A 25,735-nucleotide genomic window follows, 5' to 3' on the forward strand; every position below is an offset into this window, starting at 1 on the left:
TAGTGATCCAGAACTAAACCCCCAACACCAATATATGTGCACACTAATGTTCATGTGGCTTAATGCCATCAAATCCTTAAAGAAATGTCACAGCATCTAGTGTGAGCCTTTCCTGATAAGACTAAAAGTTGCAGAAGGTATTTAACATTTTCTTTGAGCTGGAACGGCCTCAGCTCGGTGGAGGAGAAAGAGACGCAGTGTGTAATGAATAAGTGAAGAAGGTTGTCTTCTGTAGAGAATGACGTCTCTGTGTCTTCAGTGGGAGCAGGAGAGGTAATGCACTCTGACGTGTTGTGCTCAGCCAAGCTGCAGAAGCCAGTGTATGTGTGTATGGAACATGGCAACCGTATGAAGAATTCACCTCCCTGTGCCTCGTTCTGAGGATCTGGTGTTGTCTGATGTTTATCTGGAGTCAGGAACAGAACAGATCTCTCACCTCCTCCTGAACCAAAGTCTGGACCTGGCCAAACACATTTGGGTGATTCTTCATTTAGGAGGGACATGTACTTGCCCCGGTTATAAACTCATGTTAGAAATAGTTTATTACAAAATAAATAGCTTAGGTTTTTAAAGGTTTAAGCGTCAATGTTTTCTACTTTTCTAAAGTGACTGTGTGTGAGGAGGGTGGTGTGTTCTCCCTGTGTCTGCGTACGTTTCCTCCGGGTGACTGTCTGTGAGGAGTGTGGTGTGTTCTCCCTGTGTCTGCGTGGGTTTCCTCCGGGTGACTGTCTGTGAGGAGTGTGGTGTGTTCTCCCTGTGTCTGCGTGGGTTTCCTCCGGGTGACTGTCTGTGAGGAGTGTGGTGTGTTCTCCCTGTGTCTGCGTGGGTTTCCTCCGGGTGACTGTCTGTGAGGAGTGTGGTGTGTTCTCCCTGTGTCTGCATGGGTTTCCTCCAGGTGACTGTCTGTGAGGAGTGTGGTGTGTTCTCCCTGTGTCTGTGTGGGTTTCCACCGGGTGCTCCGCTTTCCTCCCACAGTCCAAAAACACACGTTGGTAGGTGGATTGGCGACTGGACTGGCGCCCCCTCCAGGGTGCATTCCCGCCTTACGCCCAATGATTCCAGGTAGGCTCTGAACCCACCGTGACGGGTTACAGATAATGGATGGATGAATGAATGAATGAAATAACAGCTGGAATAAAGTTATGTCAGAAAGTTAAAAACAATAGCAACAATTTATGAGTGAAAGCAAATGTAATGCAACTGATGACAATAAAGCACACATATCTATTTATTTAATGAAAAGAAAAACATTTATCTCTAATTCTGTCTGCTTTGAGTTTATTGCGTCATTTGAACACAGCAGCTGTCCTTCGCTCTGTGTGTAATGTATGATATCATGATGAATGAACCAATAGAAATGCTCCAAAATGACACAGAATATAATCTCTTTTTACATTGGCTTCCACTGACGACTGATAATGTTCTTCCCTCCTCCTCTAAAGTAGCTCTTTTGGAGACACACGTGTCTTCATTGGACAGCACTGATTTATTGTATAGTCACTGTAGTTAGAGTGAGTTCTCATGCTGAAGGGGTTAAAAAAAAGAGCCCCAGCTGAACTACGTCAGTGTGTGGATCATCAGATGAATTGATTTGATTAAAGCAGCGAGAGTGTGTGAATGAGACATGATGGGGCTCTGCCTCCGCGGCCTGCGGGACGCCTCCCACGCTCCGCAGATTTAAATAGGGTCCATAAATGGCAGGATTATACACAATTAGCCAAGCAGAGGGCTCGTGAATATTCATGAGCTCCTGCAGTGCTGATGAGAGCTCGTTTATCTGATGGCCTTTTGCCTCTGGCCTTTGCTGCTGCCTCAGTCCAATCAGCTCCATCTGCCATCAGTGTTTCATCTGCAGCCTCTTAGAATCCACAGGCACCGGTAACACACACAGCTCCTGGGTTAGAGACTGAACAAGAGGGTCCAGATAATGAGGAGCGACAGACTGGGAGTCTTATACAGCGCCCTCCATATTTATTTCCCATAAAACGACTTGTTCCACAATTATTGGCACCTTAACAATTTCTTGGAAATAAATGATAAATGTATTCGAAGCATTTATGTCATTTCTACTGTGGTGTATAAAGTGGATCAAAGCACCTAGGAACCTTTAATTAGTAATTCATCACTTCCTGTTTCCCTGGGGTATAAATATAGCGTTACACAGAGGTCTGTTTCTCTTACTCACTCTAAATCACGGGAAAGACAAGAGAACACACTGTTCGAGTAAAGCAGATGTGTGTCGACCTTCATAAATCAGGCAATGGCTACAAGAAAATAGCCACTCAGCTGCAGCTGCCCTCATCTACAGTCAGAGCAATCATCACAATGTTCAAAACATCTGGAACTGTGACAAACTGTGACAAAGCCTGGAAGAGGACGCAAGTGTATCTCGCACCACACACAGTGAGGATGGTCAGAGGAGTAAACAGTTCTCCAAAGCTCACTGTAAGAGGATTTAATCAAATGGTAGCATCTTGGGGTTACGATGTCTCTCCCAAACAACCATCAGACGCTGTCTCCATGCCAACAAGCTGTTTGGGGGCATGCACGGAGAAAGCCTTTTCTGAGTTATACTCATGAGTGTAAACGGGTGGGTTTTGCCAGCGGTACTGGGGTTTTAACTGGGACCGTGTGCTTTGGTCAGATGACACCAAGATAGAGCTCTTTGGCCACGAACACTCTGAGTGGGTCTGGTGTAACACCAAGGACGAGTACGCAGTAAAACACCTCATGCCCACTGTTAAGTTTGGGGGAGGATTGGTGATGCTGGGGGCCTGTTTCTCCTCCAAAGAACCTGGGAACCTTGTAAGGACATGGGATCATGAATATCAGGACATTTTGAATCAGAATCTGGTCACTGGGTCTTTCAGCAAGATAATGACCCTAAACATGTGGGCAAATCTACTTAAACATGGTTCACAAGCCACAAAATCAAGCTCCTCTCATGGCCTTCTCAGTCCCCAGACCTCAACCCAATAGAAAACCTGTGGTGAGCTGAAGAGGAGAGTGCACAGGAGAAGACCCAGGACTCTGGAGGATTTAGAGAGGTTGTGTAAAGAGGAATGGTGGAAGATCCCTCTTTCTGTATTCTCCATCTTGTGGAGAGTTATAGGAGAAGATTAAGTGCTGTCTTGTTGGCAAAAGGAGGTTGTACAAAGTACTAACAGGGCGCCACTAATTGTGGCACTCATGATTTCATTCAGAAGATTTATTTCTTAATGTGTGATTTACTTATTTATTTTATCCACCAAATAAAGACACGAGTTAAAGCTTAGATTTTTCTCTTTTTTTTGCATTGTTGTCCTACATTTTTTATTTTTTTTTTTTAAGAACGTATTAGAAGCCAAAGAACACTTCTTAACCAGGGGTGCCAAATATTACAGATGGCGCAGATATATATGTATATATATATATATATACCAGTCAAAAGTTTGGACACACCCACTTTTGGGCCATTTTCCACATGTTGTGAATGTACAGCACCAGTCAAAAATTTGGACATCTTCTCATCCAAGTTTTTCTATGTATTTTATTATTTTTTATGTTGTAAATGAATGGGTAACACATTAAAACTATGAAGGAACACATATGGAGTTATGTAGTAAACAAAAGTGTTAAACCAGAATATGTTTTATATTGTTGTTACAGTCTCAGACACGTTCAGAAGCGAGCGGTTCTACAGATTAACTCTTGACGAGGCCACATCTGTTCATTGAAGTCCATTACAGGTGACGACCTCATGAAGCCGACTGAGAAAATGGAGAGAGTGTGTGAAGCTCTCATCGAAGCAAAATCCGTCCTTGAGTCCAGTGATTCTTAATGGGCTCAGGACACAACCCGACCCTGAACAGGATGAAGCTGTTGCACAAAATGAAGGAACGATTAAATGAACAGGTAGCCAACCTCAGCTCTGTTATTTTTAGATGTGAAGCACCTTGTGGAATTGGCTCCATAACCCCCCCCACACACACACTCATACATATTTAACAAAATAATCCAAAACCTTTTTCTACATCGCCTGCCCCTCTCTGACCCAGAAACCACTTGGAGACAGTTTTGCTGTCTTTCCTCAAGCACCTTCTGGAGTGGTTTCACCAAGTGGATGGGCGTTTGCTACTCAGAACGTCTTGGACCAATTGGAGTGCGCAAGCCTGAAGGGGATGCAGTGCATAAATGTGAAACTAAAACTGCATTTTATTTCACAAAAGTCATGAACGCTATTAGCCGCATGCTTCATAAAGTAGAGCAGTGTGTTATTAGTGGCATGGGTTCAGCAAAGTAAAGCGAAAGCACATTTTTTCACAAGATAAATCATGCCACTCATTTAATTACCCTCAGTTCAGAACAACACATGCAGTGTGACAGAAATCAGGCTGTTCAACATACTCTCGCCATGAGTACACTATATTCCGAATGTACGACAGCCGCTGTGTCTTTGTTCATTGTTACTTTGCTATCTCTGATTAAAGAGAGACTCTGTGTTTCTCTTGATTTGTTACAATCCACGTTTCAAGCGGTGTTTTGTGTTTTTAAGGTGGTATCACACCGGTAATGGAAGGGTTCTTGGATGTTGTTCCACACAGTACTCAACACGAGCAGTAATTATAAATCTATTTCGCAAGGTTTTTGTGACACATACACACACTTAGAGCAGCTGGCAGCCACCTCACCTCCCAGGGAACATACTCAAGAGCACTTCACCTGTGAATTTGAGGCAGGAGACAGCCCTGTTCCTTCATGCCTCCCCCGACGACTCTAAGCACTGCTCAGTTCAGCAGCATGATTTATTTTTACGGTTACTGCATGGCGTTAAAGCCGTACTGAGACACAGAAAGGTACATTAGGTCACACATGAATTGAAATGTAGAAAACCTAACATTTTCAGCTTTAGGAAACTAAAACAATGTCATGGAATCCATAAAATGGCCGTCAAATCTTTATTTAGATCGTATTGTAGTTATTCATTCATTCATTATCTATAACCCTTATCTAGTTCAGGGTCGCGGTGGGTGCAAAGCCTACCTGGAATCACTGGAGGAATACACCCTGGAGGGGGCGCCAGTCCTTCATAGGGCAACACACACATTCACTCACCTACGGACACTTTGAGTCGCCAATCCACCTACCAACGCGTGTTTTTGGACTGCGGGAGGAAACCCACGCAGACACAGGGAGAACACACCACACTCCTCACAGACAGTCACCCGGAGGAAACCCACGCAGACACAGAGAGAACACACCACACTCCTCACAGACAGTCACCCGGAGGAAACCCACGCAGACACAGAGAGAACACACCACACTCCTCACAGACAGTCACCCGGAGGAAACCCACGCAGACACAGAGAGAACACACCACACTCCTCACAGACAGTCACCCGGAGCGGGACTCAAACCCACAACTTCCAGGTCCCTGGAGCTGTGACAGAGACACTACCTGCTGCACCAATGTGCCACGAGCAAATAGGATTTAAAAATATAATTGCAGTGAAACACAGTGCTGTGGTCCTTCACCTAAAGGCACTGAAGATAGACCCTTGAGGTTCCACCACAGTGAGTGTGCAGCCAAATGGCTCCTGAGTGCAGTGCTTATCTGCCATTAACCCAACAGAGCAGCAGTGTGTTGAAGAGCACTCCAGGCTGTCAGATGGTAATGTACTGGGTTTGACCAGGATATTGTCCAGTTGCTGACATTTGTGACAGGTCTGAAGTGGCTCTAGGCGCCTGTGCACTGTGTTTCTGTGATTTCTTTTTTCCTGGAGAGTGAGAGAGGGGTTGGTGCGATGCGGGATGGAAGGGGAAGGTGGAAACAGGTTGATGGACTGAGATCCAAACTGCTTCATTAAAAGCCAGAACTCAGCACCTGCTGCAGTCTCCAGGGCGAACATCTCTCAGACTTCGTCTGGCTCCAAGCACAATGGCTCCTCTGTTTGTGCTGTTGTATGTGCTGGGTTCTGGAGGAAGCACACTCCTGTTCAGAGACATCAGGCCCAGGCCCGCCGCTGCACAACACAGAACACACAGGACTTTCCAAACCTCAATCTTTCCACATTTCTCTCCCTGAATCCTTCCTAATCCAACCGCTTCTGTGAGAAATCATTCCTTCATTTTCTGTGAACACTTCATTCTGATCAGTGTTACCTTGGTTCTGGGAATCATTGGACACAAGGCAGGAAGTCACATTGGACAGGGCACCACACATCCACCCAGTCACTCACACACTCACATCTGTGGATAGTCACACACACTCACCTGCAGACACTTATATACAGTCACTCCCCTTACCAAGATCTAAAGTTTATTCATTCATTCACAGACAGTCACCCGGAGGAAACCCACGCAGACACAGAGAGAACACACCACACTCTTCACAGACAGTCACCCGGAGGAAACCCACACAGACACGGAGAACACACCACACTCCTCACAGACAGTCACCCGGAGGAAACCCACACAGACACAGAGAGAACACACCACACTCCTCACAGACAGTCACCCGGAGGAAACCCACACAGACACAGGGAGAACACACCACACTCCTCAGAGACAGTTACCTCGCGGAAACCCACGTAGACACAGGGAGAACACACCACACTCCTCACAGACAGTCACCCGGAGGAAACCCACGCAGACACAGGGAGAACACACCACACTCCTCACAGACAGTCACCCGGAGAAAACGTACACAGACACAGAGAGAACACACCACACTCCTCACAGACAGTCACCCGGAGGAAACCCACGCAGACACAGGGAGAACACACCACACTCCTCACAGACAGTCACCCGGAGGAAACCCACGCAGACACAGGGAGAACACACCACACTCCTCACAGACAGTCACCCGGAGGAAACCCACGCAGACACAGGGAGAACACACCACACTCCTCACAGACAGTCACCCGGAGGAAACCCACGCAGACACAGGGAGAACACACCACACTCCTCACAGACAGTCACCCGGAGGAAACCCACGCAGACACAGGGAGAACACACCACACTCCTCACAGACAGTCACCCGGAGGAAACCCACGCAGACACAGGGAGAACACACCACACTCCTCACAGACAGTCACACAGAGGAAACCCACGCAGACACAGGGAGAACACACCACACTCCTCACAGATGTAGACCCCAGAGGGGGATCCCACTCTTGACCCTGTGACCCTGAAACTGTGTGGCAGTGACTCCTTGCGTAGTAATTTATTGGTCAATTAATCATATATTATTATTTTATAGTGGTCTAGACGTTCTAGAGAACATGGTCTAGCTATTCACCAAAGAAGTGAAACTGTTTCTGATAAAGTGGCCAGTGGTGCATTAGACGTAAACCTGAGGGGACCCCATCAGAGCCTAAATTACATGGGGTTCTGCCTCAGTGAGAACCACAGAGAAACAAAACACTGCTGTAGGGCCATGGCCTATATTACGAACAAGACAGAGGGCCATTGTCTCTCTCTTTGTGTCTGTGTGTGTGTGTGTGTGTGTGTGTGTTTATGGAGTGTCCCGTCCAGTCCAGCTGAAGTGTGTCCATGGATGTTGACGGCTAAAGCCCAAGTGTGTGTTCCTGCAGGAAGTGGTTAGTTTGAGGAAACCACAGTTTAAACCACAGCAGAGGAGCCACACAGTAACAACATACAGAGTTTATAAAGCCCACACAAGCCCCTCCTGACCCACCTGCTTACTCTTCTCTTCAGGTTACTGGAGGAAGGTGGAACGCCAACAACATTATTCATTCATTCGTTCATTGTCTGTAATCCTTATCCACTTCAGGGTTGCAGTGGGTCCAGAGCCTACCTGGAATCACTGGGCGCAAGGCAGGAACACACCCTGGAGGGACCCCCACAGAGCAGGTACGATTCGGGCGGTGGATCATTCTCAGCGCTGCAGTGACACTGACGTGGTGGTGGTGTGTTAGTGTGTGTTGTGCTGGTGTAGAGTGGATCAGACACAGCAGTGCTGCTGGAGTGTTTAAACCCTGTGTCCACTCTCTGTCCACTCTGTGAGACACAGTTATTCAGTCTCTGTGTTAAGTGTTATCACACTCATGTTCTTTACTTGTGCCGTGTGAAGTCCGTGACAGGTTGGGTGCTTCTCGTTTACAACCTGATGCATTCTTGCCATTAGGGGCAGATCAAGAACAACCCTGGGGTGATTGACGTTCGTATTTCTTCAGAACTGGAATGTGCCTTGGGCGATGGAAGACAATGCTAGAAAACAAAAGAACACTCTCTGAGAAACAGCACAAGAGTCACTCAGTCATTCTCCAGTTGTATTTGGTGGCTCCAGTTGTATGTGAACCTAGCAGGTCCTGCCTCTTCTGTGGTGTCGGTCTGATGAGCAGCAGCTTGCAGTGTTAGGATCTCGCAGGGACTGTAACGTGCAGTTATTTGAGCAATGGGTACCTGCCCAAAGCTCTTCTGCTCTGTCTCAGTTCATTTCCCGGTTTTGCACGAGCAGAAAACTAATAAAACAGGCATTAATATTAATGATAGGTTTTCTGAAGTGCCTGGGAAATCTGAAATTATATTTACTGCAGTCCAACAGGAAAGAGATCAGCTGTGTATTAGTCTGAAATCAGCTTTTATTCAGTCCTCACCAAACTTTTGAGCAGTACTACAGAGGCCCACTGAATACAACGTTGAGCTCAAACTCAAGGCTCGATGGATAATGTCAGTTTTTTTGCAGATAAACTATAAAATAATTGCAGTATGATGGTAACTTGGATCTCCGTCTTCATTCACGATGGTGCAGCAGGTAGTCTCTCTGACACACAGCTCCAGGTGACTGTCTGTGAGGAGTGTGGTGTGTTTTCCCTGTGTCTGCGTGGGTTTCCTCTGGGTGACTGTCCCCTTTAATACCTGTTAACGTATGTCATGAATTTGCTCTTCTGTAGAACACAAGCTCATTCTTTGTTTTCGACCTATTGAGGAACAGCCTGCTTTTTCCTTACACTCCATTAGCTGTGTTTTCTATGAGAACGGTAAGAGTGTTGACACGTAATCAATCTACACGAGCAGGGTAACACATTTATCGTTGTCATTCCCAAACCATTATGAGTAGCTACAACATCATCTCAGTGCTGAAACCTCTAAACTGGAAACTCAAAGTCATGTGGCAGCTCTAAATATATCATGTGATTGTTTGTGTGTTACATCAACTACTTTTGAATTTTATACCTGAGCCAGTCGGCCAGGGACACTTATTCCAAGCTCCTCTGGGAAAACGGATCCAGCTGCAGTTGCTCTGTAGTCTGTAACAGCTGCAATAAATCAGTGCTGCTGTGTCTCAGTGTGGCTCACTGTGTCTTTATGTTCATACACCCACTTGGTAACTCCATTAAGGCTTAGGTAATGAACAAATGAGTTCAGTTCTATGAAGCCTGTATTCATAAAGCTTTATAAATGGATTTATATGGTGTTCATGGCCTTAAAGATCATTTATAATGCTTAACATAGCCACTTGTAAGTAACAGAAATGTGTCTTGAAGTCAGTCTGTGAGGTCAGGCATTATGAAATGTGCTCCTAGTGTGTTTTGATGCTAATAATGTGCTTTTAACAGATCTTATAATGCATTATGAAACCTGACTATGAAATGAATAGCCTTTGTAAACAAATAAACAGGGTCAGACATCTCATCTCATCTCACTTTTTCTCATCTCATGTCACCTCACTTCACCTCCTCTCTTCTCTCATCTCACCTCATCTTATCTCATCTCACCACACTTACCCTTGTCTTGTCCCTTTTAACCTTGCTTCATCGTATCTTACCCCACTTCACCTCCTCTCTTTCCTTATCTCACCTTGTCTCACCTCACGTCACTTCATCTTATCATGTCTTTGATAATTATGTCTCATCTCATCGCATCTAATCTCATCCCATCGCACTTCACCTAATTTTACCTCATCTTGTCTCATCTCACTTCACCTCACTTTACCTTGTCTTGTCTTATCTCATCTTACCTCAAATGATTTAATCACATGTCCTCTCATCCCATCTCACACCATCTCATCTCACCTCACTTTACCTCATCTTTTCTTGTCTCATCTAACCTCACCTCATGTCATCTCACCTCACCTCATGTTGTCCTGTCTTGCCTTATCTCACCTCACCTAATGTCACCTAATCCCACCTTAGAATCACTTTTCCTCATCTTTTTTGTCTCATCTAACATAATTTCATCTCACCTCACCTCAATTTACCTCATCTTGTCTCATCTCACTTCACCCAAATTCACCTCATCTTGTCTTGCCTTGTCTCATCTCACTTTATCTAATCTATTCTCATTTTATCTCATCCCATCTCACCTCACTTTACCTTGTCTTTTCTTGTCTTATCTCATCTTGTCTCGTCTAACCTCAAATGATCTAATCACGTTTCATCTAATCCCATCTCACCTCACCCCATGTTGTCCTGTTTTGCCTCATCTCACTTCACCTAAACCCACCTAATCTCAACTTAGAATTGCTTTCTCTCATCTTTTTTTGTCTCATCTAAACTCACTTCATCTCACCCACCTCACTTCACCCCACCTTGTCTCATCTTGCCTCATCTTGCCTCTCATCTCATATCACTTTACCTTGACTAGTCTCATTTCATCTCATCTCACCTCACCCCACCCCAGCTGATCTTATCGCATCTCATCTCATCTCATCTCATCTCATTTATTTTTTTCTATTAAGTGTACATTCGGTGTCAGTTAGGGTAAGCAATAAGGCCTGGTTATCTTTGTACCTCCATGGTCTTAGACTCAGGGGTCCGGCAGCATACATCATTACATTTGTCATGTAACATCTTAAAAAGGTGTATTTCATTTATTAAAGGATGAAGTAGTAAGTCTGAAAATGCCCAGTCCACTGGCTAACAGCCAGAGACTGGAAAATACTGCCAGAGACCAAAGCAAATTAATAAACATCGCAGCCTTTTTCATCGCAAGCTATTTGTCACCAGTTCAGTTTTCAGCCTGAATGTTTTCCTCAGTGACCAGTCCACCATTGCCCCTCATTAACCTTCCCAATGGCCCCGGGCCACTTTGCTCATTTTACCATCCATTGTCTGAACTACTCAGCCTCTCTCTCTCTCTCTCTGTTTGTGTATGAGGTGTCCTGTAGTTTCAGGGGAGATGACCTCAGCAGTCTGGCGCAGAAACACAGGGCAGAGATACAGTCTTTTCAACTAATCCACCATCTCATTTCCTCTCTATTCTCTGTGCTGCGAGCCATTTGACCAATCACATTTGGCCTTCTCAAATCGTCCATCAGATACGGATGATATAAATACCAAATAAACTCTGTAGCTTGTGGTAGTTTACAGAACTACTTTTCAGTAACTACGAATCCAAATCATTTTGACAGAGACTGTCTTTTAAAATTATGTCTGAATTTGACTTCCCTTTTACATAGCTTCACGTGCAGCATTGACAGTCACCCCATGGTCCACATACGCTGCAGAAAATGGAGGGCTGTGAATTCACCATGGTTGTGCTGTCACAGCCCTGGACATGTATACACTTTGATGGCTCATTCAGGGTAAAGGAACACTACATATTTGCAGTTGATGGTGCTCTGTGAGGGGCAGCATGGTGGCGCAGCAGGTAGTGTCACAGTCACACAGCTTCAAGTACCTGGAGGTTGTGGTTTTGATTCCTACTCCGGGTGAATGTCTGTGAGGAGTTGTTGTGTTCTCCCCGTGTCTGCGTAGGTTTCCGCCGGGTGACTGTCTGTGAGGAGTGTGGTGTGTTCTCCCTGTGTCTGCGTGGGTTTCCGCCGGGTGACTGTCTGTGAGGAGTGTGGTGTGTTCTCCCTGTGTCTGCGTGGGTTTCCGCCGGGTGACTGTCTGTGAGGAGTGTGGTGTGTTCTCTCTGTGTCTGCGGGGGTTTCCTCCGGGTGACTGTCTGTGAGGAGTGTGGTGTGTTCTCCCTGTGTCTGTGTGGGTTTCCTCCGGGTGACTGTCTGTGAGGAGTGTGGTGTGTTCTCCCTGTGTCTGCGTGGGTTTCCTCCAGGTGACTGTCTGTGAGGAGTGTGGTGTGCTCTTCCTGTGTCTGCGTGGGTTTCCGCCGGGTGACTGTCTGTGAGGAGTGTGGTGTGTTCGCCCTGTGTCTGCGTGGGTTTCCTCCGGGTGACTGTCTGTGAGGAGTGTGGTGTGTTCTCCCTGTGTCTGCGTGGGTTTCCTCCGGGTGCTCCGGTTTCCTCCCACAGTCCAAAAACACACGTTGGTAGGTGGATTGGAGACTTAAAAGTGTCCGTAGGTGTGAGTGTGTGAGTGAATGTGTGTGTGTTGCCCCGTGAAGGACTGGACTATTTTTAATTATTCATTATTTTTTATTTGCGGTTTTCACTTTTAATTTCTGTCATCCAATCAGAACAGAGGTCATTTACATATACAAATCTGAACGGTTCTGTAACTAACACATCCTTCTTAGTTTAAAGCTATAAAAAGAACCTTATACAAGCTTTTATTTATCTGCCATTCCATGCAATACTCCAGTATCGCTTTGGTAGAAAAGGTCAAAACCAAGCAACCCTCTGAGCTGGGAGAGGGCTGGATTGGGTACTGGACATTTATACTTTTGAATTTTTCTGTGATACTCTCACCTAACAAGAGGAGTCTTTCTTCCTGACTCTGCTGGAGTAGGTCAGCTTGGGGATAAAGTTACTCTGCTCCAGGAAAGATTGGATTCTTTCGGTTTTGGCCACTGAAGTCATTTTCAGTCGACCACTGTTGGGTCATGGTTTTGGCATCTGGACTGGTGTACTGAAGCAGAGACTGGACTGAAGCTAGAAAATATTACAGTGCACTCAGGTGCCTTCAGCTGCAGCATGCTATGCAGAACCCACTCATTTGCAAGCATTAATAATAAAAATAATAACATTTTCCATTTCTATGGCACTTTTCCAAAGCAGTACAATAAACAAAGAACTCCAAATGACAAATGAAAAAAGAACAAATGTGCATGGTTTACAGAACAGCACAGATAGCAGTGCTCAAAGCAGGGCTTCACATCAGTTCGAGACAAATAGGCTCCTTTGGGTCAGCCGTGGCCTGGTGGTGAGGGACCTGGACGTGTAACTGAAAGGTGGCCAGTTCGATCCCCAGAGCCAGCAGGTCATGACTGAAGCAAGGCACCTAACCCCCAGCTGCTCTCCGGACCCATGGCTAGAGCTGCCCACCGCTCCAGTCATGTGTGCTCACTGCCCCCTAGTGTTCACTAGTGTGTGTAAAAGTGTGTTTCACTGCACGGATTGGGCTAAATGCGGAGAACAAATTCCTACGTGGGCAGCACAGTGGCCAATAAAGTGATTCTGATTCTTATTCTTTGGCTAGCAGCAGTGATAGTAGGCAGCTGTAGCCAGTGAGTATGAGCAGTGTAAATGGACAGCTGACAGCTGTGGTGATAGCAGGCTGTTGACGCCCTTATTTGGCAGTCCCTGTATTCTAATGAGTGGTCCTACCTATTTAGTGATTCTACACATGCTCAGATCCACAAATGTTTTATTTATTCTATGTATTCTTAATGATATATTGGTTCCTCAGGAGCATTATAGAGTCTTACTCTTATTATTTGCATATTTACTTAACTGTTCCAAATATAAAGTATAGTAAAACGATTTTTTTAATCATTGTAAGTATGTTATATTTATCCTCAACAGGGATTTAGGATAAAACACATATACTTCTTATACTTCTGTTGTATACGTTCATTCATTATCTGTAACTGCTTATCCAGCTCAGGGTCGCGGTGGGTCCAGAGCCTACCTGGAATCACTGGGCGTAAGGCGGGAATACACCCTGGAAGGGGCGCCAGTCCTTCACAGGGCAACACACACACACACACATTCACTCACACACTCACACCTACGGACACTTTGGGGTCGCCAATCCACCTACCAACGTGTGTTTTTAGACTGGGGGAGGAAACCGGAGCACCCGAAGGAAACCCACTTAGACACACGGAGAACACACCACACTCCTCACAGACAGTCACCCGGAGGAAACCCACACAGACACAGAGAGAACACACCCCACTCCTCACAGACAGTCACCCGGAGGAAACCCACGCAGACACAGGGAGAACACACCGCACTCCTCACAGACAGTCACCCAGAGGAAACCCACATGGACACAGGGAGAACACACCACACTCCTCACAGACAGTCACCTGGAGGAAACCCACGCAGATACAGGGAGAACACACCATACTCCTCACAAACAGTCACCCGGAGGAAACCCATGCAGACACAGAGAAAACACACCACACTCCTCACAGACAGTCACCCGGAGCGGGAATTGAACCCACAACCTCCAGGTCCTGGAGCTGTGTGACTGTGACACTACCTGCTGCGCCACCATGCCGCCCTGTTGTATATGTCTCTATTTTATTAAGGTGGCCGTACCTATAAAATACACTATGGACGCAAGCAGCTAACCACTGAGTAGTGGCAATAAAAAGGTGGCTTCCTCAGACGGCAGTCGCAGTAGACCACAGCAGTGGAGGCAAACAAGCCGCACTCTGATATTTTCATTGAAAGTTTCAAAATACAACAGAAGAGACTAAAAAAAAAAGACACACAAATCATGGACGAGACGCAGGGAGAAATGCAGTGGAAAATGTACTGCTGGAAAACGTTGTGCTGTTCCAGTCTGCCAGGAAGCGAATAGGTCCCTGCGGCTTTCTAAAGCATCCACGCTTCCAGACGGAGAGGCTGCCGTGACTTTGAGTCTCCTCCACGTCTCAGTCTGTCTCAATCAATTTCATTTATCCATGGCCGGGTCATGGATTGGAAATCTGGGTTGTTGTAAAGAAGTAGTTTATCACGACCCAATCAGGCGCCTTCATCTTCAGCACGATACACTGAACCTCGGCTCAATACGGCGCCCTCTTCCTGTTTACCGTGGCGTGTTTAATTTCCATAGATTTCCATCCAATGACGGTTGATTGGAGTTGTTCGCTGCTCATCGTGGCACAAACAAGGTTAGACGAATGTCGTGCGTCCAGGAGCGTGTCGGATTTTCATCAGTGAACCCACACAGCATGTCGCACCAAGGTTATTGTTTGTATGTCGTCCGCGGCGTGTGATGTGGCGGGTGAGAGTGCCTGTGAAATTAAACACTGATGAAGCATGATGGAATGTAAATTGGCCTTGATTGGTGGAGATTGGTGTAATATGGTATTGAGAGTCGGGAGCTAATTTGCATCACATAGAAATGAAGCGTGGAAGCTAACGATTCTCCTTCCTGCAGCGACTGCGCACCCCCAGTTCAACACTCAGAAGTGAATAGCATCGTTTAAGCCGTGTGTAATGAACGGATGAATGTGGTTCTAATGGGAGACTGCAGGAGCGCAGTGTGGAGCCTGACTAGGAATTCAAAGATGTTCTTATCCATAGGAAATCACAACTCAGGCGCGGATTCGAAAACCTCTTCTCTATCTCCCAGACGACGCAGAACAAACAGTCCGTAGAAATGAGGAGAATTGATTTTCTGTTGAATGATCAGACAGTAGTAAGCACAAACAGACACGATGCTTCTTTACTCAAACGGCTGTTACATACAAATGACTTCTTTATCAGATGTTTATGAGGAGGTTTAATACGAGAAGCACTTTTCTAAGTAAAAAAAAAAAAGAGGTGGAGTAAATACAGGAGTTTCCAAAATTGAAGCTTAAACATTTTTTATGAAATGTGGAGAAAGCTCTGAAATATGGCTCGGAAAGGATGTGGATCTGGAGAGAAGAAACCCACACTGAGAAAAGGAAATAGACACAAAAGAAGAACATGTGCTGCTGGTGATTTTCAGACCAATGGGGAGTGGGAATGAGCAAAAGGAGAAGAAGAGAACCAAGCTGCGCTCAGAACCTCTCAGAACCTCACGCTGTGGGTGAGCTGTCTGTGGCTCGTTATCATTTAAAGCAACAGGTGCTGAAAGAGGGCGTTCTGAACAGGGCTGTTTACACAGGGGGGTTTGGACCGAAGCAGGTCACAGACGTTTCATTAAGAACCAGAACTGTGTTCCACTGTGGAGATGAGGGGGATGTGTGCTCTACAGACTCCTATCCTGGAGGAAATATTTCATTCCTGACCAGAAACAAATTCTCTGGGTCGGAACTAAACCCCTTTCTGCTGCTCAGAGTTGAACTCCTGTCCCTGAGGAGTCGGAGGTTTCTGCTGTGTTTTAAGACACTGATGCAGGGTCTCGACTCGTCAGTTTAAGCCCCTCTGGAAAAGAGCAGACAGAAACAGCCCAGGGTTTCAGTGTAAACACAGAGGTGTTGTTGCAGGGTATTTGGCAGAGGAGCGTGAGGAGCTGGAGAAAACGAAAGCGCTAAAACAGGAGCCGGTTGTGTCCTCAGCTGCCAGAGGAGCCATTTTCCAGCATTAACCTGTGCCTGACCCGATACGTTCGGCCAAACACACACTTCACCAAAGGAATGAAACCACGACACACAGCTGGACATCAACCATCGTAGGCTGGAGTTCTACATTAACAGTTAGTTCATCTCCTGCTTTAAAGAGTGGGCTCCTCCAGCTCAGGGCACTTATGGCTTAATGGCCAGGGAAGTGGGGCTTGGGAACAAAGGGACACAGGTTCTCCTCAACTGCAAGGAAAATTGGGGCAAGGGGGACTGAAGGAATAGCTCTGTCCCATCCCTCAACATCCACAGCTGAGTTGCCCTTGAGCAAGATACCTAACCCCCAACTGCAGCCCGAGCGCTGGTGATGGCTGCCTCTAGTGTACTAGTGAGTGTGTGTGTGTGTGTGTTCACTGCTGCAGATGGATGACAAAAGGCAAAATTTAATTTTCTGCTTTGTTTAAAAAACGAGAAACATTTGGACTCAGGATCTCATTTGCTCAACGTTATGTTATTTCTACTGTTTGTACTGTTTTCTACTCATTGTGGTGCAGCAGGGTGTCTCTGTCACAGCTCCAGGGACCTGGAGGTTTTGGGTTCGAGTCCTGCTCCGGGTGACTGTCTGTGAGGAGCGTGGTGTGTTCTCTCTGTGTCTGCGTGGGTTTCCTCCGGGTGACTGTCTGTGAGGAGTGTGGTGTGTTCTCTCTGTGTCTGCGTGAGTTTCCTCCGGGTGACTGTCTGTGAGGAGTGTGGTGTGTTCTCTCTGTGTCTGCGTGGGTTTCCTCCGGGTGACTGTCTGTGAGGAGTGTGGTGTGTTCTCTCTGTGTCTGCGTGAGTTTCCTCCGGGTGACTGTCTGTGAGGAGTGTGGTGTGTTCTCTCTGTGTCTGCGTGGGTTTCCTCCGGGTGACTGTCTGTAAGGAGTGTGGTGTGTGCGTCTCTGTGTCTGCGTGGGTTTCCTCCGGGTGACTGTCTGTGAGGAATGTGGTGTGTTCTCTCTGTGTCTGCGTGGGTTTCCTCCGGGTGACTGTCTGTGAGGAGTGTGGTGTGTTCTCTCTGTGTCTGCGTGGGTTTCCTCCGGGTGACTGTCTGTGACGAGTGTGGTGTGTGCGTCTCTGTGTCTGCGTGGGTTTCCTCCGGGTGCTCCAGTTTCCTCCCTCGCTCCAAAAAATTTTGGCAGTTGGATTGGCGACTTAAAAGTGTCCCTAGGTGTGAGTGTGTGAGTGAATGTTTGAGTGTGTGTGCCGCTCTGTGAAGGACTGGCGCCCCCTCCAGGGTGTGTTCCTCTCTTGCGTCCAGTGATTCCAGGTAGGCTCCGGACCCACTGCGACCCTGAACTGGATAACATATGCAGACAATGAATGAATGAATAACGTTTGCCGCATAAAATTTGATTTGAAAGCTGTTAACCGGGGGTTTATTTCCGTTTTGCAGCAGATGTGATCAGTGAGGTCAGCTACTGACATTGATTGATTAGTTCTGGACCTGAAACCTCATTCCATCTCGTCTGGAAGGTATTAGACGTAGCTCCATCTCTCCAGAGAGCACGGCTCCACTGCAGTGCAGCCCAATGCTGTAGGGTTTTATACACCTCTAGCACTAACTTTGTATTCAGCATGGTGATATAAGGCTCAGGTGGTGCTTCTGGACTGACCACCCCATGCCCCACACGTCAATGTCAGAGAATGTGCTTGGGATATCTTCAAAAACCGAAAAAAATGGGAGGTTTGGAGGCCGTGGACTAATGCTTAGAGAGAGGGCTGGAGATTGGGAGGTCACTAGTTTGATCCACTCAGAAGTGAAGGAACAGCTTTGACTTCTCCCTCAACATCCATGGGTGAGGTGCCCTGGAGCGAGGCAAATCATTCCAGCTGGTCCCTGGGGGCCAGGGATGGCTGCCCACCGCTCTGGGTGTGTTTACTGCCCCAAGTGCTCTAGTGTGTGTGTGTGTGTGTGTTCACAGCCACAGATTGGTGAAATGAAAAGGCACAATTTGGTTGTATGCAGTAGCTCAGACGATGAAAATCCTTGACACGAGGGCAGTGTTTTGGTCAGTCTGTAAGAGCGTGAGAGTACGAGTCTCGTCTCCGGTCCAGAGTGGGATTAAAGGTGAAGGGCTGCAGCTCGTTAAACATTCGAGCATGTTTCCCGGCACCTTTTCTTGTAAATCCTTCTGTTCCCATGGAAACAGCCCAGGTAGTCCACACACACACACACACATACAGGTTGCAGCCTATGGTCAGAACAGGAGATTCCAGCTCCTTCTGGCTTCGGACAGGACTGAGACACAGCGCTGATGAAGCCTGACATCAAATTTGCATAATATTATCATGTGGCTGATTGCCATCAAATCCTCACAGAAATGTTTAACTTCTAGAGACTCGCCTTGCTGAAAGAGTCGAAGTGTAGAAGAGTAGAACCAGTTATTACTCGTATTTCAGTCACTCAGCCTTGGTATGTCTGAAGTCTGAGGTGTGTGATGTATGAAACCATATCTGTCTGAATCTGTGTTTTGAAGCTGAAAGACTCATCCATGGAGTTTATTAACTCAGGATCTGACTTTTAGAATACACTCCATGACACACACACACACACACACACACACACACACACACACACACACACACACACTAACAAGACTAAACACTAAACACCGGATAAAATGAGAGATTCTGCTTCTGCTTCGTTCTGACGTCAAGTTTAGGAACTTTCGAATGGCCCCGCCCCCTCGTCTGAGTCTGTCCAATCACAGATAGGAGAAATAAGAGCACTGAGTAAAAACGGTGAAGAAAGAGAACAGAGTGAAAACGGCTAAAAACCAGCTTCTGCTCCTCGCTCCTCACTGCTGTGCGCTCGGGGTCGGGGTGAACAGCGAGCGGCTCATTATCATTTAAAGGAACAGGTGCTGAAAGCGGGCGTTCTGAACAGGGGCTGTTTACACAGGGGGAGAACACTGCTGTGGGGCTCGTGGGGTTTGGACCAAAGCAGGTCACAGACGTTTCACTAAGAAACAGAACTGTGTTTCACTGCAGAGAAGAGGGGGAATATGGTGCCTTTAATATATGTTTACATTAATTCTAATGTTGCTCAGTGTTTCACAGACTGAAACTACTCCAATGCCAAAATAAAGTTCTAAAGACCTCCGCGCAGTGCTGTAGTTACTGTTCTCCATTTTTCAGTTGTATCCATGTTTATAGAGCTTTGGTCTTGTGTAGTGTTTGCCAAATGATGCCCACACAGACCTGCTTCACTGACTGTCCTCTGTCTGTTTACTAAGCTCAGATGGAGTCGGTAACGTTGGCTGAGAAGACGACCAGCTGGAGAGGAGAGTGTGTGTGTTCAGCATCCAAATAAACACACACACACACACACACACACACACACACCGCCTCTGAATCTGATACAGATACAAAAGTCTTTATTGGCATGGGCTGTAAGTAATAGCTGTTGCCAAAGCAGAGAAATGGAATTCTTTAAACTAATATACTCTTAATGCCCAGTCCTGTGTGGTCAGAACCCACCCACACCGGTTTCATTCCCAGTCCAATTCCTTAAAGGCATTAAATGTGATGTTCATCTTTTTAATAAAAGAAAAAAAAAAACACTCCACTTACATAATTTACAGAATGTTTCCTGATCAGTTGCTTCTCTCTGGTCTGTTTGTGGGCGCCACTGTGGTGCAGCAGGTAGTGTCCCTGTGACAGCTCCAAGGACCTGGTTCAAGTCCTGCTCCGGGTGACTGTCTGTGAGGAGTGTGGTGTGTTCTCCCTGTGTCTGCGTGGGTTTCCTCCGGGTGACTGTCTGTGAGGAGTGTGGTGTGTTCTCTCTGTGTCTGCGTGGGTTTCCTCCGGGTGACTGTCTGTGAGGAGTGTGGTGTGTTCTCCCTGTGTCTGTGTGGGTTTCCTCCGGGTGACTGTCTGTGAGGAGTGTGGTGTGTTCTCCCTGTGTCTGTGTTGGTTTCCTCCGGGTGACTGTCTGTGAGGAGTTGGTGTGTTCTCTCTGTGTCTGCGTGGGTTTCCTCCAGGTGCTCCGGTTTCCTCCCACAATCCAAAAACACACGTTGGTAGGTGGATTGGCGACTCAAAAAAAAGTGTCTGTAGGTGTGAGAGTGTGAGTGAATGTGTGTGTCTCGCTCTGTGAAGGACGGGGGCCCCCTACAAGGTGTGTATTCCTGCCTCGCGCCCAATAATTCCAGGTAGGCTCTGGACACACCGCGACCCTGAATTGGAAAAGCGGTTACAGATGATGAATGAATGAATGGTCTGTTTGCGCAGGAATAAGTTCCAGTGTTTGTACACAGCCCTAGTTTTGTAGAGGGGAAAGAAACATAGTGTCTCAGCTTAGTGTTTTCTCTCTCTCATTTTCTCTTTCTTTCTATCTTTCTCTTTCTCTTTCTCCCTCTTTTTCTGAGAAATGGAATCTGGATGCGTTTGGACAGAGGAGAGACTTTTCAAATAACAATGAAAGAGATGAGGGTGTTGGTCTATTCCTGCTCCATAGGTGGGTAACACCACATATTTTAAAGTTACATTACTTAAGGTGGAACTGACTCCAAATTCAGGAGAGCGCTAACTGCATGAAAGTAAACACAGAGCGAAAGTGCTACAAAACTAAACAGCTCGAGTTACACATGAGTTTCTGTGGGAATTCAAACAGTGAATAAACACTTACAGACAATTTACACTTCAGACACCAACAAGAAACAGTCACTTCTTACTCACACACACCACTCCACAAATGCTGGATCTCTGGTCTGGTTCTGAACTCAGGAGCTCAGTGTTGATCCAAATCCTGAGTGAAAACATTTTTAAATTTTCACTTTTGGTTTTGTTGTGAGTTCAGTCTCTGCCTCGGGTCAGTGTTGGCGAGGAGTGTTTGCAGTTGTGAGTGTGTGAGTGACTCGCTGAATGTGTGAAACATTCCACTCGGTGTGAGTGTGTGAAAGCATCTGCAGGTGTGGGTGAGTGAGTGAGTGTGTGACCCACCCCGTGATCGACGGATGGACCCCAGTGACTCTGAGTCTTTAAACATTAATAATAAATCTTTTTAAAGACAGGTTGAATCTGTTGTGGCAAAAGTTGCTGTCAGTTCAGATCACTCTGCTGATATTTAGTGCTGAATCACAACACTGGCCTTTAATTAAAGCCTGACCACTGATCTGCGACCAGGTCAAGTGGCTGCTCCTGTGTCCAGCAGGTCTGATCTAATGAGAATCTCCTGAAACATGATCAGAGTCTGATCTCTGTGCTCTGTTAATGCCACCTGGATCGTGGCGGTCAGCAAATGGGTTCTGTTTCTCACTTTAAATTAAAGGACTATGGTTTTAAAAAAAATTAAACGCTGCTCTTCGTTGTTGTTTTTGTGTCTGTGCTATACCCTGTCCAAACAAAAGTTAGGACACATGTAAATATACATTTTTAATTTGTTCCAACAAAGACACTGTCTAAATGCTTCAATATGAAATAGATTTGTTCTTAAGAAGAATAAAGTTTCTAATGTTGAATCCTATGTATCGAAGTGTACAGCGCCCTCCACAATTATTGCCACCCCTGGTTAAGAAGTGTTCTTTGGCTTCTAATACATTTTTTTTTAAATAATATAGGACAACAATGTAAAAAAAGATTAAAATCTAAGTGCCTTTATTTTGTGAATAAAATAAATAAGTAAATCACACATAATGAAAGAAATCTTCTGAATGAAATCATGAGTGCCACAATTAGTGGCGCCCCTAGTGTTAGTACTTTGTACAACCTCCTTTTGCCAACAAGACAGCACTTAATCTTCTCCTATAACTCTCCACAAGATGGAGAATACAGAAAGAGGGATCTTCCACCATTCCTCTTTACACAACCTCTCTAAATCCTCCAGAGTCCTGGGTCTTCTCCTACGCTCTCTCCTCTTCAGCTCACCACAGGTTTTGTATTGGGTTGAGGTCTGGGGACTGAGAAGGCCATGAGAGGAGCTTGATTTTGTGGCTTGTGAACCATATTTAAGTAGATTTGCCCACATGTTTAGGGTCATTATCTTGTTGAAAGACCCAGTGACCAGATTCTGATTCAAAATGTCCTGATATTTCAAAGAGTTCATGATCCCATGTCCTTACAAGGTTCCCAGGTCCTTTGGAGGAGAAACAGGCCCCCAGCGTCACCGACCCTCCCCCAAACTTAACAGTGGGCATGAGGTGTTTTACTGCGTACTCATCCTTGGTGTTACACCAGACCCACTCAGAGTGTTCGTGGCCAAAGAGCTCTATCTTGGTGTCATCTGACCAAAGCAAACGGTCCCAGTTAAAACCCCAGTACCGCTGGCAAACTCCACCCGTTTACACCCATGAGTTTAACTCAGAAAAGGTTTCTCCGTGCATGCCTCTAAACAGCTTGTTGGCATGGAGACAGAGCCTGATGGTTGTTTGGGAGACCTCGTAACCTAGCCCCACTGGCACCGTTAATGCATGCTCAGTGCCACCATTTCCATGTGAACTTTAAATGCTACATCACCAACAATCACAATATAATCTCTACAGTGAATGTCCTCGAGTAACCTGTGCTCTCCTCATCCACAGTCACTGACTAGACCTTTCAGAAAAATCTAGTTTTTTTACCGAACTGCACAAGCAGTGATGTATTTCAAACGTTCAGAAAATTGAAATAGTCCAGAATGAAGGACACAGCTCCTGATTCTAGACCCAAATGTGCCTGATACTTGGGAAGACAGTAAATAAATTAAAATGATTTGTTATTCATCATTTAATAATTTGTATGTGTTCCCTATCCACAAATGACTCTGCTCCAGTTGACCTCATTGTGTAAGCGCCTCGAACACATCACTAACTGGATGGGACACAACTGTCTGCAGTTGAATAAAGATAAAACGGAGATTGTTCTATTTGGGAACAGCAATGAGAGACAGAGACTGGCTGCATGTGTGGACTAGAGAGCCCTCAAATCTAAAGAACTGGCTCGCGACCTTGGTGTATTAATGGACTCAGCAGAGCAGAGCCCTCAGGTCTTTAGGAGTTAGTCCTGCCTCAGGTGAAAACCAAACACGGGGAAGTAGTGTTTAGCTGCTATGCTACTCTTAAACGGAACCAGCTGCGTTTGACTTTCTGTGAAGGCACTTCAGTTTTTTTCTTTTATTGTATCATTTTAATCGTATTTTCTTTTTCTCTTTTATTTATTTTCATTTATTGCACTTTTTTAATTGTTTTAAATTACTTTTATGGTTTTTATTCTTGCTCTCAATTTAACTGTTTTTCTACTGTGTATGAAAGGAGCTCTTTAAAAAGTATATCATCTCCATCTCATTCTCCATCTGTGGCGTATTGTCTCAGTCTCACTCTTTAAAGGTTTCAGGAAAAAAACAAAACAAAACCCAGAACCCAGCAGTAATTAACACCCCGTGAAACTCGAAAAGTTTCTGTAAACTGCAGTAAAAACAACAATCTGTGATGTGCTGAGTCTTTGAAGTTTTATTTAATGACAGAAGCATAAAGACAAGATTTCCAATGTTGTCACTGAACATCGTAACTCTATTTTTTTAAATAAACACATGTAGAATCCAATGCATGCAACACACTCCAGTAACAACAACAACATGAAAAAACAAAAACCCTGTTCATAGCTGGGTGCACTGTCTGAAAAGATGTTTAAGGTAAAACTGGTCGTTGAAGCGAGCAATGCTTTTATGGCGAATAACAAGTGAAAACGAGTAAAAGCTTAATCTTATTTGCTTCTCTGCCATTATGAAAAGCTCTAAAGACCACAGTTACGCGGTAAAATACTGAGACAAACAAATGAGTATTGATTTCTTGGCTGATGGCTTCACTGCTCTGAAACTTCAAGGCCTTGTAAAGGCAGGACTCAGTCGAGAGCTGAGCTGGGAGAGTTTTCCTGAATAAGGCTCTACATTATAAAAAAACACATGGAAGATGTTTACACATCCCACAAGGGTCTAGCAGAAGCTACCAGAATCTTTTTGTTTTTTAAAGAGTAAGAAAGTCTTAATCACCATTATTTGTGATTATAAGGAAATCTCTTTCCTAAAACAGCAAAATGTATATTTACACATCGACAGGGACGACAGAATGGGCCGCAAGAGACCAGAGTATCCTCTTTCAAGATTGATAGTTGTAATATAAATTACAGTTTTAAATAAATGGCAGGGTGAGGGCGCAAGGAGGGAACACACCCTGGGTGACATTCTAGCGATGGCCTGAGGCTATGAGACCAAGCTGCTGGAGAGTTCACACTGGCCTGCCATGTACACACACACACACATACACATACACACACATACATACACACACATACACACACATACACATGCACATACACACACACACACACACTCTCTGTCTTTCACACACACACACACACACACACACACACACACACGCACACACACACACACACACACACACACACACACACTCACACACACACAGAAGTGCTTTAAAAAAAAATGCAAAAGTCCTCTGAAAATGAAACAGACAAAACCCCAGAGGTTTCTCAAAAAAACACACAGTGTCAGGTGGGAAATATTCCTCTCATTTGTGGCTATGAATAATAACGAGAAAACACAAGTCTGAATGTGGAGCCTCTCTTAGAAAACAGCTTCCAGATTTGAGCAGAATACTCTGAGAATGGACTGATGGCTGAAGAATGAATACACTGAACTGGATACGTACTCATATTCCATATTAATGCGTGAAAAACAGTACCCAGTACATGTAAAGTACAAGAACCAAACGTAACTAGTGAATATGCAAATGATTACAGCGTTGGTATAAAACAATCCGCTCGAATCATCCCATGTGTCTAGGATTTTATTGTGTATAATTAACCAGTTACAAATTAAAATAAGAGCAGCACATGACGATAAGGTACAGAACACCTTTTTGCAGCTCTCCCAGAAAAAGATGACATGCTTCCTTCAGGTAGAGAGTGAGAACACACCCCAGTGAAAGAGTTCAAAGGTCTCTGGGTCTTAGGTGTCTGAGATCTCTCTGAGTTCAGGAGCAGCGTCTGCAGTGAAGAGGAGATGAGCTACAAAGCAATGAGTGTGTGAAACTCTCCACAGGTGTGAGTGTGTGTGTGAGTGACTGGGTGAGTGTGTGAAACTCTCCACAGGTGTGTGTGTGTGTGTGTGAGTGACTGGGTGAGTGTGTGAGGGACTGGGTGAGTGTGTGAAACTGTCTACAGGTGTGTGTGTGTGTGAGTGACTGGGTGAGTGTGTGAAACTCACCGCAGGTGTGTGTGTGTGAGTGACTGGGTGAGTGTGTGAAACTGTCCACAGGTGTGTGTGTGTGAGGGACTGGGTGAGTGTGTGAAACTCTCCACAGGTGTGTGTGTGTGTGTGACTGGGTGAGTGTGTGCGTGACTGGGTGAG

Source organism: Hoplias malabaricus, chromosome 3 (assembly GCF_029633855.1).
Source record: "Hoplias malabaricus isolate fHopMal1 chromosome 3, fHopMal1.hap1, whole genome shotgun sequence".
Classification (NCBI taxonomy): domain Eukaryota; kingdom Metazoa; phylum Chordata; class Actinopteri; order Characiformes; family Erythrinidae; genus Hoplias; species Hoplias malabaricus.